This window comes from Sycon ciliatum, chromosome 7, assembly GCF_964019385.1.
Source record: "Sycon ciliatum chromosome 7, ocSycCili1.1, whole genome shotgun sequence".
NCBI classification, from domain to species: Eukaryota; Metazoa; Porifera; class Calcarea; order Leucosolenida; family Sycettidae; genus Sycon; species Sycon ciliatum.
The window spans coordinates 12901995-12917101 of record NC_088649.1 but is presented as its reverse complement, the minus strand read 5'-3'; positions in this window follow the sequence as shown (position 1 = coordinate 12917101).

The window sequence follows — 15107 nt, the reverse complement described above, 5'->3', positions numbered from 1 at the left end:
ATGCGACTACTGACATTACAGCTGGCTCATGTTATAGAGAGGTACGTTGAAATTGAAAGGTGAGCACAAATGGTCAAAATCCGACATTTTCTCATCTTTCTGCCCGTTCGCAACTCAGAAAATGACAATGACCATCCTCATCTCGTTGTGTAGCTGGACATAGACAAGGGCACCCAGAAAAAGACCCACATTTCTCTAAAGAACTCGCCCACGGCTGCTGAAAGCTGAATAATAACCTATCTCCAAGTTTGGGGCTTTTTACCCGTGAATCTTCACTTTGCGACTAAACTATTCACAGCAGTGCCAAATTTTCTGGGTCACTGAATGTGGGTGCCTGCGCCCTACAAGCAAACCAAAAATCAAACATATGCGACTACTGACATTACAGCTGGCTCATGTTATAGAGAGGTACGTTGAAATTGAAAGGTGAGCACAAATGGTCAAAATCCGACATTTTCTCACCTTTCTGCCCGTTCGCAGCTCAGAAAATGACAATGACCATCCTCATCTCGTTGTGCAGCTGGACATAGACAAGGGCACCCAGAAAAAGACCCACATTTCTCTAAAGAACTCGCCCACGGCTGCTGAAAGCTGAATAATAACCTATCTCCAAGTTTGGGGCTTTTTACCCGTGAATCTTCACTTTGCGACTAAACTATTCACAGCAGTGCCAAATTTTCTTGTCCACTAAATGTGGGTGCCTGCGCCCTACAAGTAAACCAAAAATCAAACATATGCGACTACTGACATTACAGCTGGCTCATGTTATAGAGAGGTACGTGGAAATTGAAAGGTGAGCACAAATGGTCAAAATCCGACATTTTCTCACCTTTCTGCCCGTTCGCAGCTCAGAAAATGACAATGACCATCCTCATCTCGTTGTGTAGCTGGACATAGACAAGGGCACCCAGAAAAAGACCCACATTTCTCTAAAGAGCTCGCCCACGGCTGCTGAAAGCTGAATATTAACCTATCTCCAAGTTTGGGGCTTTTTACCCGTGAATCTTCACTTTGCGACTAAACTATTCACAGCAGTGCCAAATTTTCTGGGTCACTGAATGTGGGTGCCTGCGCCCTACAAGCAAACCAAAAATCAAACATATGCGACTACTGACATTACAGCTGGGTCATGTTATAGAGAGGTACGTTGAAATTGAAAGGTGAGCACAAATGGTCAAAATCCGACATTTTCTCATCTTTCTGCCCGTTCGCAACTCAGAAAATGACAATGACCATCCTCATCTTGTTGTGTAGCTGGACATAGACAAGGGCACCCAGAAAAAGACCCACATTTCTCTAAAGAACTCGCCCACGGCTGCTGAAAGCTGAATAATAACCGATCTCCAAGTTTGGGGCTTTTTACCCGTGAATCTTCACTTTGCGACTAAACTATTCACAGCAGTGCCAAATTTTCTGGCTCACTGAATGTGGGTGCCTGCGCCCTACAAGCAAACCAAAAATCAAACAAATGCGACTACTGACATTACAGCTGGGTCATGTTAGAGAGAGGTACGTTGAAATTGAAAGGTGAGCACAAATGGTCAAAATCCGACATTTTCTCACCTTTCTGCCCGTTCGCAGCTCAGAAAATGACAATGACCATCCTCATCTCGTTGTGTAGCTGGACATAGACAAGGGCACCCAGAAAAAGACCCACATTTCTCTAAAGAACTCGCCCACGGCTGCTGAAAGCTGAATAATAACCTATCTCCAAGTTTGGGGCTTTTTACCCGTGAATCTTCACTTTGCGACTAAACTATTCACAGCAGTGCCAAATTTTCTGGCTCACTGAATGTGGGTGCCTGCGCCCTACAAGCAAACCAAAAATCAAACATATGCGACTACTGACATTACAGCTGGCTCATGTTATAGAGAGGTACGTTGAAATTGAAAGGTGAGCACAAATGGTCAAAATCCGACATTTTCTCATCTTTCTGCCCGTTCGCAACTCAGAAAATGACAATGACCATCCTCATCTCGTTGTGTAGCTGGACATAGACAAGGGCACCCAGAAAAAGACCCACATTTCTCTAAAGAACTCGCCCACGGCTGCTGAAAGCTGAATAATAACCTATCTCCAAGTTTGGGGCTTTTTACCCGTGAATCTTCACTTTGCGACTAAACTATTCACAGCAGTGCCAAATTTTGTGGGTCACTGAATGTGGGTGCCTGCGCCCTACAAGCAAACCAAAAATCAAACAAATGCGACTACGGACATTACAGCTGGGTCATGTTATAGAGAGGTGCGTTGAAATTGAAAGGTGAGCACAAATGGTCAAAATCCGACATTTTCTCACCTTTCTGCCCGTTCGCAGCTCAGAAAATGACAATGACCATCCTCATCTCGTTGTGTAGCTGGACATAGACAAGGGCACCCAGAAAAAGACCCACATTTCTCTAAAGAACTCGCCCACGGCTGCTGAAATTTGAATAATAACCTATCTCCAAGTTTGGGGCTTTTTACCCGTGAATCTTCACTTTGCGACTAAACTATTCACAGCAGTGCCAAATTTTCTGGCTCACTGAATGTGGGTGCCTGCGCCCTACAAGCAAACCAAAAATCAAACATATGCGACTACTGACATTACAGCTGGCTCATGTTATAGAGAGGTACGTTGAAATTGAAAGGTGAGCACAAATGGTCAAAATCCGACATTTTCTCATCTTTCTGGCCGTTCGCAACTCAGAAAATGACAATGACCATCCTCATCTCGTTGTGTAGCTGGACATAGACAAGGGCACCCAGAAAAAGACCCACATTTCTCTACATGGCCAGCAATCGAGGACATCTGAGAGTTGTAATTTTTGTACTCCTCGGAGGAGTGATTTTTGGCGTGCTGGGCCAACACAAGGAAGCCATCTGCAAAAAAACTGCAGAAAATGGTTGTTGTTTGATCCTTTGGTGTAATCTTTGTTTCTAGTCGAAGCTAGTTGCTGTTTGGAGCAGAAACGCTGAAATTGACTATTTTCTGCATGTACTCATACATGTACTCATGTACTCAGGCATGCAGTCTCACTCGTATTTTAGCTCTTTTTCTAGAATGGATGCTGCTCTGCGCCCCTTGGTGAACATTTCCTGCGCTCGTGGAGCAGCTGAAAAGGACCACTGGTATGTCTGGTTCCTGGTTTGAAAGTGGAGAGTCGACTTTTGTGCCTTGAAAAAGGAGTAGAGAGCGATAAAGGTACGTCTGTGGCTGATTTTTGTGTGCTCCTCGTACATTTTTGATCGTGATAGAAATTCTCAGACCAAAGTCAGACCAAAGTCAGCGCGATGATGGTCGTACAGTTTTCTTGTGGATTTTTTAGTTGTTTCATCTCGTATCTATGTCAGTATCGTGATGGTGAAGTGGAGAGGGTGATTTTCTTCCTCTAGGCTTCGTTCGGCCGACTTTGCTTCGTCCTCGTTGAAAAGTGATCCTGAAAAAAAGGTCGATTCGCAAAATTATGTTGATTTTCAATGTACGAGATGACATGCGATTGCTGGCTATGAAGAACTCGCCCACGGCTGCTGAAAGCTGAATAATAACCTATCTCCAAGTTTGGGGCTTTTTACCCGTGAATCTTCACTTTGCGACTAAACTATTCACAGCAGTGCCAAATTTTCTGGGTCACTGAATGTGGGTGCCTGCGCCCTACAAGCAAACAAAAAATTAAACAAATGCGACTACTGACATTACAGCTGGGTCATGTTATAGAGAGGTACGTTGAAATTGAAAGGTGAGCACAAATGGTCAAAATCCGACATTTTCTCACCTTTCTGCCCGTTCGCAGCTCAGAAAATAACAATGACCATCCTCATCTCGTTGTGTAGCTGGACATAGACAAGGGCACCCAGAAAAAGACCCACATTTCTCTAAAGAGCTCGCCCACGGCTGCTGAAAGCTGAATAATAACCTATCTCCAAGTTTGGGGCTTTTTACCCGTAAAATCTTCACTTTGCGACTAAACTATTCACAGCAGTGCCAAATTTTCTGGGTCACTGAATGTGGGTGCCTGCGCCCTACAAGAAAACCAAAAATCAAACATATGCGACTACTGACATTACAGCTGGCTCATGTTATAGAGAGGTACGTTGAAATTGAAAGGTGAGCACAAATGGTCAAAATCCGACATTTTCTCACCTTTCTGCCCGTTCGCAGCTCAGAAAATGACAATGACCATCCTCATCTCGTTGTGTAGCTGGACATAGACAAGGGCACCCAGAAAAAGACCCACATTTCTCTAAAGAACTCGCCCACGGCTGCTGAAAGCTGAATAATAACCTATCTCCAAGTTTGGGGCTTTTTACCCGTGAATCTTCACTTTGCGACTAAACTATTCACAGCAGTGCCAAATTTTCTGGCTCACTGAATGTGGGTGCCTGCGCCCTACAAGCAAACCAAAAATCAAACATATGCGACTACTGACATTACAGCTGGCTCATGTTATAGAGAGGTACGTGGAAATTGAAAGGTGAGCACAAATGGTCAAAATCCGACATTTTCTCACCTTTCTGCCCGTTCGCAGCTCAGAAAATGACAATGGCCATCCTCATCTCGTTGTGTAGCTGGACATAGACAAGGGCACCCAGAAAAAGACCCACATTTCTCTAAAGAACTCGCCCACGGCTGCTGAAAGCTGAATAATAACCTATCTCCAAGTTTGGGGCTTTTTACCCGTGAATCTTCACTTTGCGACTAAACTATTCACAGCAGTGCCAAATTTTCTGGCTCACTGAATGTGGGTGCCTGCGCCCTACAAGCAAACCAAAAATCAAACATATGCGACTACTGACATTACAGCTGGGTCATGTTATAGAGAGGTACGTTGAAATTGAAAGGTGAGCACAAATGGTCAAAATCCGACATTTTCTCATCTTTCTGCCCGTTCGCAACTCAGAAAATGACAATGACCATCCTCATCTCGTTGTGTAGCTGGACATAGACAAGGGCACCCAGAAAAAGACCCACATTTCTCTAAAGAACTCGCCCACGGCTGCTGAAAGCTGAATAATAACCTATCTCCAAGTTTGGGGCTTTTACCCGTGAATCTTCACTTTGCGACTAAACTATTCACAGCAGTGCCACATTTTCTGGGTCACTGAATGTGGGTGCCTGCGCCCTACAAGCAAACAAAAAATCAAACAAATGCGACTACTGACATTACAGCTGGGTCATGTTAGAGAGAGGTACGTTGAAATTGAAAGGTGAGCACAAATGGTCAAAATCTGACATTTTCTCAACTTTCTGCCCGTTCGCAGCTCAGAAAATGACAATGCCCATCCTCATCTCTTTGTGTAGCTAGACATAGACAAGGGCACCCAGAAAAAGACCCACATTTCTCTAAAGAACTCGCCCACGGCTGCTGAAAGCTGAATAATAACCTATCTCCAAGTTTGGGGCTTTTTACCCGTGAATCTTCACTTTGCGACTAAACTATTCACAGCAGTGCCAAATTTTCTTGTCCACTAAATGTGGGTGCCTGCGCCCTACAAGTAAACCAAAAATCAAACATATGCGACTACTGACATTACAGCTGGCTCATGTTATAGAGAGGTACGTGGAAATTGAAAGGTGAGCACAAATGGTCAAAATCCGACATTTTCTCACCTTTCTGCCCGTTCGCAGCTCAGAAAATGACAATGACCATCCTCATCTCGTTGTGTAGCTGGACATAGACAAGGGCACCCAGAAAAAGACCCACATTTCTCTAAAGAGCTCGCCCACGGCTGCTGAAAGCTGAATATTAACCTATCTCCAAGTTTGGGGCTTTTTACCCGTGAATCTTCACTTTGCGACTAAACTATTCACAGCAGTGCCAAATTTTCTGGCTCACTGAATGTGGGTGCCTGCGCCCTACAAGCAAACCAAAAATCAAACATATGCGACTACTGACATTACAGCTGGCTCATGTTATAGAGAGGTACGTTGAAATTGAAAGGTGAGCACAAATGGTCAAAATCCGACATTTTCTCACCTTTCTGCCCGTTCGCAGCTCAGAAAATGACAATGACCATCCTCATCTCGTTGTGTAGCTGGACATAGACAAGGGCACCCAGAAAAAGACCCACATTTCTCTAAAGAACTCGCCCACGGCTGCTGAAAGCTGAAAAATAACCTATCTCCAAGTTTGGGGCTTTTTACCCGTGAATCTTCACTTTGCGACTAAACTATTCACAGCAGTGCCAAATTTTCTGGGTCACTGAATGTGGGTGCCTGCGCCCTACAAGCAAACCAAAAATCAAACATATGCGACTACTGACATTACAGCTGGGTCATGTTATAGAGAGGTACGTTGAAATTGAAAGGTGAGCACAAATGGTCAAAATCCGACATTTTCTCATCTTTCTGCCCGTTCGCAACTCAGAAAATGACAATGACCATCCTCATCTCGTTGTGTAGCTGGACATAGACAAGGGCACCCAGAAAAAGACCCACATTTCTCTAAAGAACTCGCCCACGGCTGCTGAAAGCTGAAAAATAACCTATCTCCAAGTTTGGGGCTTTTTACCCGTGAATCTTCACTTTGCGACTAAACTATTCACAGCAGTGCCAAATTTTCTGGGTCACTGAATGTGGGTGCCTGCGCCCTACAAGCAAACCAAAAATCAAACATATGCGACTACTGACATTACAGCTGGGTCATGTTATAGAGAGGTACGTTGAAATTGAAAGGTGAGCACAAATGGTCAAAATCCGACATTTTCTCATCTTTCTGCCCGTTCGCAACTCAGAAAATGACAATGACCATCCTCATCTCGTTGTGTAGCTGGACATAGACAAGGGCACCCAGAAAAAGACCCACATTTCTCTAAAGAACTCGCCCACGGCTGCTGAAAGCTGAATAATAACCGATCTCCAAGTTTGGGGCTTTTTACCCGTGAATCTTCACTTTGCGACTAAACTATTCACAGCAGTGCCAAATTTTCTGGCTCACTGAATGTGGGTGCCTGCGCCCTACAAGCAAACAAAAAATCAAACAAATGCGACTACTGACATTACAGCTGGGTCATGTTAGAGAGAGGTACGTTGAAATTGAAAGGTGAGCACAAATGGTCAAAATCCGACATTTTCTCACCTTTCTGCCCGTTCGCAGCTCAGAAAATGACAATGACCATCCTCATCTCGTTGTGTAGCTGGACATAGACAAGGGCACCCAGAAAAAGACCCACATTTCTCTAAAGAACTCGCCCACGGCTGCTGAAAGCTGAATAATAACCTATCTCCAAGTGTGTGGCTTTTTACCCGTGAATCTTCACTTTGCGACTAAACTATTCACAGCAGTGCCAAATTTTCTGGCTCACTGAATGTGGGTGCCTGCGCCCTACAAGCAAACCAAAAATCAAACAAATGCGACTACTGACATTACAGCTGGCTCATGTTATAGAGAGGTACGTTGAAATTGAAAGGTGAGCACAAATCGTCAAAATCCGACATTTTCTCACCTTTATGCCCGTTCGCAGCTCAGAAAATGACAATGACCATCCTCTTCTCGTTGTGTAGCTGGACATAGACAAGGGCACCCAGAAAAAGACCCACATTTCTATAAAGAACTCGCCCACGGCTGCTGAAAGCTGAATAATAACCTATCTCCAAGTTTGGGGCTTTTTACCCGTGAATCTTCACTTTGCGACTAAACTATTCACAGCAGTGCCAAATTTTCTGGGTCACTGAATGTGGGTGCCTGCGCCCTACAAGCAAACCAAAAATCAAACAAATGCGACTACGGACATTACAGCTGGGTCATGTTATAGAGAGGTACGTTGAAATTGAAAGGTGAGCACAAATGGTCAAAATCCGACTTTTTCTCACCTTTCTGCCCGTTCGCAGCTCAGAAAATGACAATGACCATCCTCATCTCGTTGTGTAGCTGGATATAGACAAGGGCACCCAGAAAAAGACCCACATTTCTCTAAAGAACTCGCCCACGGCTGCTGAAAGCTGAATAATAACCTATCTCCAAGTGTGTGGCTTTTTACCCGTGAATCTTCACTTTGCGACTAAACTATTCACAGCAGTGCCAAATTTTCTGGCTCACTGAATGTGGGTGCCTGCGCCCTACAAGCAAACCAAAAATCAAACATATGCGACTACTGACATTACAGCTGGCTCATGTTATAGAGAGGTACGTTGAAATTGAAAGGTGAGCACAAATGGTCAAAATCCGACATTTTCTCATCTTTCTGGCCGTTCGCAACTCAGAAAATGACAATGACCATCCTCATCTCGTTGTGTAGCTGGACATAGACAAGGGCACCCAGAAAAAGACCCACATTTCTCTACATGGCCAGCAATCGAGGACATCTGAGAGTTGTAATTTTTGTACTCCTCGGAGGAGTGATTTTTGGCGTGCTGGGCCAACACAAGGAAGCCATCTGCAAAAAAACTGCAGAAAATAGTTGTTGTTTGATCCTTTGGTGTAATCTTTGTTTCTAGTCGAAGCTAGTTGCTGTTTGGAGCAGAAACGCTGAAATTGACTATTTTCTGCATGTACTCATACATGTACTCATGTACTCAGGCATGCAGTCTCACTCGTATTTTAGCTCTTTTTCTAGAATGGATGCTGCTCTGCGCCCCTTGGTGAACATTTCCTGCGCTCGTGGAGCAGCTGAAAAGGACCACTGGTATGTCTGGTTCCTGGTTTGAAAGTGGAGAGTCGACTTTTGTGCCTTGAAAAAGGAGTAGAGAGCGATAAAGGTACGTCTGTGGCTGATTTTTGTGTGCTCCTCGTACATTTTTGATCGTGATAGAAATTCTCAGACCAAAGTCAGACCAAAGTCAGCGCGATGATGGTCGTACAGTTTTCTTGTGGATTTTTTAGTTGTTTCATCTCGTATCTATGTCAGTATCGTTATGGTGAAGTGGAGAGGGTGATTTTCTTCCTCTAGGCTTCGTTCGGCCGACTTTGCTTCGTCCTCGTTGAAAAGTGATCCTGAAAAAAAGGTCGATTCGCAAAATTATGTTGATTTTCAATGTACGAGATGACATGCGATTGCTGGCTATGAAGAACTCGCCCACGGCTGCTGAAAGCTGAATAATAACCTATCTCCAAGTTTGGGGCTTTTTACCCGTGAATCTTCACTTTGCGACTAAACTATTCACAGCAGTGCCAAATTTTCTGGCTCACTGAATGTGGGTGCCTGCGCCCTACAAGCAAACCAAAAATCAAACATATGCGACTACTGACATTACAGCTGGCTCATGTTATAGAGAGGTACGTTGAAATTGAAAGGTGAGCACAAATGGTCAAAATCCGACATTTTCTCACCTTTCTGCCCGTTCGCAGCTCAGAAAATGACAATGACCATCCTCATCTCGTTGTGTAGCTGGACATAGACAAGGGCACCCAGAAAAAGACCCACATTTCTCTAAAGAACTCGCCCACGGCTGCTGAAAGCTGAAAAATAACCTATCTCCAAGTTTGGGGCTTTTTACCCGTGAATCTTCACTTTGCGACTAAACTATTCACAGCAGTGCCAAATTTTCTGGGTCACTGAATGTGGGTGCCTGCGCCCTACAAGCAAACCAAAAATCAAACATATGCGACTACTGACATTACAGCTGGGTCATGTTATAGAGAGGTACGTTGAAATTGAAAGGTGAGCACAAATGGTCAAAATCCGACATTTTCTCATCTTTCTGCCCGTTCGCAACTCAGAAAATGACAATGACCATCCTCATCTCGTTGTGTAGCTGGACATAGACAAGGGCACCCAGAAAAAGACCCACATTTCTCTAAAGAACTCGCCCACGGCTGCTGAAAGCTGAATAATAACCGATCTCCAAGTTTGGGGCTTTTTACCCGTGAATCTTCACTTTGCGACTAAACTATTCACAGCAGTGCCAAATTTTCTGGCTCACTGAATGTGGGTGCCTGCGCCCTACAAGCAAACAAAAAATCAAACAAATGCGACTACTGACATTACAGCTGGGTCATGTTAGAGAGAGGTACGTTGAAATTGAAAGGTGAGCACAAATGGTCAAAATCCGACATTTTCTCACCTTTCTGCCCGTTCGCAGCTCAGAAAATGACAATGACCATCCTCATCTCGTTGTGTAGCTGGACATAGACAAGGGCACCCAGAAAAAGACCCACATTTCTCTAAAGAACTCGCCCACGGCTGCTGAAAGCTGAATAATAACCTATCTCCAAGTGTGTGGCTTTTTACCCGTGAATCTTCACTTTGCGACTAAACTATTCACAGCAGTGCCAAATTTTCTGGCTCACTGAATGTGGGTGCCTGCGCCCTACAAGCAAACCAAAAATCAAACAAATGCGACTACTGACATTACAGCTGGCTCATGTTATAGAGAGGTACGTTGAAATTGAAAGGTGAGCACAAATCGTCAAAATCCGACATTTTCTCACCTTTATGCCCGTTCGCAGCTCAGAAAATGACAATGACCATCCTCTTCTCGTTGTGTAGCTGGACATAGACAAGGGCACCCAGAAAAAGACCCACATTTCTATAAAGAACTCGCCCACGGCTGCTGAAAGCTGAATAATAACCTATCTCCAAGTTTGGGGCTTTTTACCCGTGAATCTTCACTTTGCGACTAAACTATTCACAGCAGTGCCAAATTTTCTGGGTCACTGAATGTGGGTGCCTGCGCCCTACAAGCAAACCAAAAATCAAACAAATGCGACTACGGACATTACAGCTGGGTCATGTTATAGAGAGGTACGTTGAAATTGAAAGGTGAGCACAAATGGTCAAAATCTGACATTTTCTCACCTTTCTGCCCGTTCGCAGCTCAGAAAATGACAATGACCATCCTCATCCCGTTGTGTAGCTGGACATAGACAAGGGCACCCAGAAAAAGACCCACATTTCTCTAAAGAACTCGCCCACGGCTGCTGAAAGCTGAATAATAACCTATCTCCAAGTGTGTGGCTTTTTACCCGTGAATCTTCACTTTGCGACTAAACTATTCACAGCAGTGCCAAATTTTCTGGCTCACTGAATGTGGGTGCCTGCGCCCTACAAGCAAACCAAAAATCAAACAAATGCGACTACTGACATTACAGCTGGCTCATGTTATAGAGAGGTACGTTGAAATTGAAAGGTGAGCACAAATCGTCAAAATCCGACATTTTCTCACCTTTATGCCCGTTCGCAGCTCAGAAAATGACAATGACCATCCTCTTCTCGTTGTGTAGCTGGACATAGACAAGGGCACCCAGAAAAAGACCCACATTTCTATAAAGAACTCGCCCACGGCTGCTGAAAGCTGAATAATAACCTATCTCCAAGTTTGGGGCTTTTTACCCGTGAATCTTCACTTTGCGACTAAACTATTCACAGCAGTGCCAAATTTTCTGGGTCACTGAATGTGGGTGCCTGCGCCCTACAAGCAAACCAAAAATCAAACAAATGCGACTACGGACATTACAGCTGGGTCATGTTATAGAGAGGTACGTTGAAATTGAAAGGTGAGCACAAATGGTCAAAATCCGACTTTTTCTCACCTTTCTGCCCGTTCGCAGCTCAGAAAATGACAATGACCATCCTCATCTCGTTGTGTAGCTGGATATAGACAAGGGCACCCAGAAAAAGACCCACATTTCTCTAAAGAACTCGCCCACGGCTGCTGAAAGCTGAATAATAACCTATCTCCAAGTGTGTGGCTTTTTACCCGTGAATCTTCACTTTGCGACTAAACTATTCACAGCAGTGCCAAATTTTCTGGCTCACTGAATGTGGGTGCCTGCGCCCTACAAGCAAACCAAAAATCAAACAAATGCGACTACTGACATTACAGCTGGCTCATGTTATAGAGAGGTACGTTGAAATTGAAAGGTGAGCACAAATGGTCAAAATCCGACATTTTCTCACCTTTATGCCCGTTCGCAGCTCAGAAAATGACAATGACCATCCTCATCTCGTTGTGTAGCTGGACATAGACAAGGGCACCCAGAAAAAGACCCACATTTCTCTAAAGAACTCGCCCACGGCTGCTGAAAGCTGAATAATAACCTATCTCCAAGTTTGGGGCTTTTTACCCGTGAATCTTCACTTTGCCACTAAACTATTCACAGCAGTGCCAAATTTTCTGGGTCACTGAATGTGGGTGCCTGCGCCCTACAAGCAAACCAAAAATCAAACATATGCAACTACTGACATTACAGCTGGGTCATGTTATAGAGAGGTACGTTGAAATTGAAAGGCGAGCACAAATGGTCAAAATCCGACATTTTCTCATCTTTCTGCCCATTCGCAGCTCAGAAAATGACAATGACCATCCTCATCTCGTTGTGTAGCTGGACATAGACAAGGGCACCCAGAAAAAGACCCACATTTCTCTAAAGAACTCGCCCACGGCTGCTGAAAGCTGAATAATAACCTATCTCCAAGTTTGGGGCTTTTTACCCGTGAATCTTCACTTTGCGACTAAACTATTCACAGCAGTGCCAAATTTTCTGTGTCACTGAATGTGGGTGCCTGCGCCCTACAAGCAAACCAAAAATCAAAAATATGCGACTACTGACATTACAGCTGGCTCATGTTATAGAGAGGTACGTTGAAATTGAAAGGTGAGCACAAATGGTCAAAATCCGACATTTTATCACCTTTCTGCCCGTTCGCAGCTCAGAAAATGACAATGCCCATCCTCATCTCTTTGTGTAGCTAGACATAGACAAGGGCACCCAGAAAAAGACCCACATTTCTCTAAAGAACTCGCCCACGGCTGCTGAAAGCTGAATAATAACCTATCTCCAAGTTTGGGGCTTTTTACCCGTGAATCTTCACTTTGCGACTAAACTATTCACAGCAGTGCCAAATTTTCTGGGTCACTGAATGTGGGTGCCTGCGCCCTACAAGCAAACCAAAAATCAAAAATATGCGACTACTGACATTACAGCTGGCTCATGTTATAGAGAGGTACGTTCAAATTGAAAGGTGAGCACAAATGGTCAAAATCCGACATTTTCTCACCTTTCTGCCCGTTCGCAGCTCGGAAAATGACAATGACCATCCTCATCTCGTTGTGTAGCTGGACATAGACAAGGGCACCCAGAAAAAGATCCACATTTCTCTAAAGAACTCGCCCACGGCTGCTGAAAGCTGAATAATAACCTATCTCCAAGTTTGGGGCTTTTACCCGTGAATCTTCACTTTGCGACTAAACTATTCACAGCAGTGCCAAATTTTCTGGGCCACTGAATGTGGGTGCCTGCGCCCTACAAGCAAACCAAAAATCAAACAAATGCGACTACTGACATTACAGCTGGGTAATGTTAGAGAGAGGTACGTTGAAATTGAAAGGTGAGCACAAATGGTCAAAATCCGACATTTTCTCACCTTTCTGCCCGTTCGCAGCTCAGAAAATGACAATGACCATCCTCATCTCGTTGTGTAGCTGGACATAGACAAGGGCACCCAGAAAAAGACCCACATTTCTCTAAAGAACTCGCCCACGGCTGCTGAAAGCTGAATAATAACCTATCTCCAAGTTTGGGGCTTTTTACCCGTGAATTTTCACTTTGCGACTAAACTATTCACAGCAGTGCCAAATTTTCTGGGTCACTGAATGTGGGTGACTGCGCCCTACAAGCAAACCAAAAATCAAACATATGCGACTACTGACATTACAGCTGGCTCATGTTATAGAGAGGTACGTTGAAATTGAAAGGTGAGCACAAATGGTCAAAATCCGACATTTTCTCACCTTTCTGCCCGTTTGCAGCTCAGAAAATGACAATGACCATCCTCATCTCGTTGTGCAGCTGGACATAGACAAGGGCACCCAGAAAAAGACTCACATTTCTCTAAAGAACTCGCCCACGCTCCTGAAAACTGAATAATAACCTATCTCCAAGTTTTAGGAATTTGAGACCGCTTTTCTTCTTGCCATCGTCAACTTCAGCATTTCGTATTCAGGAGAGATACCAGGATTCTTATACCCGAACTTGCAGTCTTGATAAATGCCCACGCGAACGATGTGGGACGGCACGAACTCCAGAAAATGAAATGCGCTCTGGGGCGGAATAGTGCGGAGCGCGATGGATTTGCTTGGTGCGGAAGAGAGCTCCGACAAAGTCCGAGACCACCACGGCTTCAGTGACAAGTAGACATTGCGCAGGAAGGGTCGCACCAGTGTGCGAACAAAAAAAAAACAGCGATTCCGACAGTCTGACTAAGACGAGCCAAGTCTCAAAAGTTGCGATGTGCGAAGCGACAATTTTAATGACGCGGAGGAAGTACGTCACAGCATAGCAATGGCATAGCAACAATTTGAAAAATTCAGAAACTGGATCCACCTGGATCCAGTTTTTGTATGGATCCAAGCACATTTCATGCGGTCTTACTCACAGCAAGGTGATGTAGCCAGTGAAACTGACTGATTTGGCTAGTGGGGGCTGGGTGACAACTGGTGGCGAAGTAAAAGTCGCACCTGCATACGACATGAGTGGGTTGCTATGCACCCACATACTGAGGCAATAGCAACGTCACACCTTAGTGGATCCAAAATAGAAATCTGATGTCAACTTACTTGTTTCTTTTCTTTTTTCACCAACACAGTTTTGTACTTAATAATTATTATTACAAAGCACGAAGTGTAAAAACAACAGAAAAATGATAAGACACCCATTTTGATAATCCAGGGGATGGCCCACGCCTGGTACTGCCATTGCATTATAAATCATACGTAATGACTGATAAAATGCTACACCTGTGAAGTAAAAGAAAAAGGCTTAACCCTGCCCTGCCAGCTATTTGGGCTTACGGGGGTCGCCATGGCAAATAATATTAAAGAACTAAAGACTACAAAATTAATGACGGGAAGTGCCAGCTTCGGCAGCAAGTAGGGAGGCAGAAGAAGAGACAGGTGCATGCACAGCGAAAACAGAGCGGCTACCACGCAGGCACATGACACTTGCTCTGAGCAACGCAAAGCTAAGGCGGCAGCGGATGAATGACATAACAACCGAATACGGTTCGCTGCTTTTCATTGCACGTATACAGTACATGACATGGTGAAGGTGTAGTTTAGGGTCCCAAATAATTAATTATTTCGCACTTTCCCAGTGTTTTGTGTACTGTGACGCGTGCTTTCTGTGTACTGTATTTTTCGGAGTATAGTGCGCACTTTAGACGTGCTATTTTAGGCCCTAAATCGCAGGTG